Genomic DNA, 2,585 nt, shown 5'->3' on the forward strand with positions numbered 1-2,585 from the left:
TAGACATACCTAATCATTTAGCCTGTCCACCCATCTATCTACCTGGGTATCAATGTTTTCCATCACTGACAATGCAGTACTGTATGTGCAAAAGGATTCATCTTTGTTGCCTGTACCTCCCATGTACCTTTCTATGTCTTCCTCTTTTATCAATGCCATCATGTTGATGACTCACATTTGGTACATAAAAATGAAATTCTTGTGTGCATCAAAAGATTCTCCAGAAGAGGAATAAGAGAACCTACAGATTGGGAAAAAATATTTGGCAATGTCATATCTGACAAGGGACTTATCTCTCAAATTTATAGAAAACTCCAATAATTTAACATTTAACATACAAATAATTCAGTTAAAAAATGGGCAGAGGACATGAACAGACATTTCACCAAGGATGTTTAGGTAAGCAACAAACACATGGAGAATGCTCATGATCATTAGCCATTACAGAGATGCAAATCAAAACAACAATGAGATAACATCTCACCCCAGCAATAATAGCAAAGTTCAACAAGACAGAAAATAGCAGATGCTGGCAAGGGTGTGGGAAGATTGGAAAGGTTGTGGACTGTAAAGTGGTACAACCAATGTGAAAAATGGTATGATACTGCCTTGAAAATTTGGAAATAGAATTATCCTTTGATTCAGTAATCTCACTACTAGGTATATATTCTAAAGTAGTAAAAGCTGGGGCATGAATAGACAAATCCACACCCATGTTTATCAGAGCACTATTCACAATAGGAAAGAAATGAAAACCACCTAAGTGCCCATCGATGGCTGAATGGATAACCAACATTGATACATGTACATAATGGAATAGTATGCAACACTAAAGAACAATGAAGAATCCACGAAACACTTCATAACATGGACGAACTCGGAGGACATTATGCTGAGTGAAATAAGTCAATCATGTGAGGACAAATATTGTATTTGTAAATATTGAAGGAAAAATTTACACATGGAAGGAAACTTTGTTGGTTACCAGGGATGGGCATGAAGGGGAGGGAAAATTAGTAGATAAGTAAAGATATGTATAGATTTGGGTGAAGGGAAAGGATGATATATCAAAAGCAAGTGACCAGTACAATAATACTAAGGAAAAGGAAAACATGTAGATGTGCACAAGAGATACAGATGACAAAGGTAAATACTTTTATATACATGATACTGCATTATCAGTAACAACAAACATCAATCTAGGGATAGATACGTAGGTAGGCAGACAAAATTATCAGTGATTGTGTGGTAGTTAAAGTTGTATGTCAATTTGGCTGGGCCTGGTTGAGCGGCAGGGCAGCTGGATGTAGTTATTCCCCATGGTGAGATTGGTAATTAACTCCATGGTGGAATATAGTGGAGCAGCTAAATAGTTGCTTTAGGGATGTAGGCTGCTTCCAGTATATAAGAAGCTATTTTGAAGAAGATCTCCAGCTTTTCAGCATAATTGAACCCTGCCTGTAGCCAAATTGTTGTTCAGCCTGCCATGCCCTGCCAATCTTGGGACTTCTTCTGGACTTGAATTAGTGGCCTGCCATGTTGTTAGGTAACATTGGTACTATGCCTTTATACTTGTCAACCTTGGGTTTGTCATCCTCAGCAGCCAGCAGCTGTTTGAATGAAGAAAAGTTTTCAGCTTCAGTGGGCCGGGAGCAGGAGGCAGAGCTGAAGCCCAAGGTTGATAGACAGACTTTCACCCAGCCCGTAGAACCTGGCACTTTGAACTCGGACTTAAATCCTCCAAACTATAATAGAATAAACTCTTGTTTGTTAAAGCCATCCCATTTGTGATATTTCTGTGAGAGCAGCACTGTACCCACAACCAAATATAGGTTTGGCAGATGACGTTTCTATATACACATTTGTAAGCGCTATAGGAATGACCATATATAATAGAGCTGACAGTGGGTAGAGTTATGATAACTTTTTAGCCACAGCCAGGCACCTTATGGGGTGTCACTGGGCCCTTGGTCTCAGGACTATGGTCACTGGGGACTCAAGCTCAATTGGCATAACATAATTATACAAAAACAATTTTCTATATCCTACATTGATGAGTAGCAACTGGGATCTTAAAGGCTTATGAATAGCAATCTAAAATGCAATTATGGGGCTCTCCGGGTCTAGAGCAAGGAAGAGTGAAGAAAATCATAGTTGCATGGAAGCACTTAGTCCAAGAGTCCATGGGAACCTCAGTCTACATGACGCAAAGACCAGAAGAACTAGATGGTTCCAGGCTACCAATGCCAACCACTCGGAAAGGGATCAGAATTGGAAATCTTTTATAGAGCGGGAGAAAAATGTGGAAGAAAACTCAAAAGCATAGAAAAGAAAAGAGTTCACCCAACACTAGCACAATATACATTCTTCTACAGTGCATATGGAACTTCTTCTATGATAGACCATATTTTAGGCCATACAGCAAGCCTTAATAAATTTAAAAACATCGAAATACTGTAAAGCATCTTCTCAGATCATAATGCTATCAAGTTAGAAATCAACAATAGGAAGATCAACAGGAAAAGAGTAAACACATGGAAACTGAACAACACCCTCCTTGAGAAAGACTGGGTAAGAGAAGAAAT

Source organism: Orycteropus afer, unplaced genomic scaffold (assembly GCF_000298275.1).
Source record: "Orycteropus afer afer isolate SDZICR_OR568_19922 unplaced genomic scaffold, OryAfe1.0 scaffold00080, whole genome shotgun sequence".
NCBI classification, from domain to species: Eukaryota; Metazoa; Chordata; class Mammalia; order Tubulidentata; family Orycteropodidae; genus Orycteropus; species Orycteropus afer.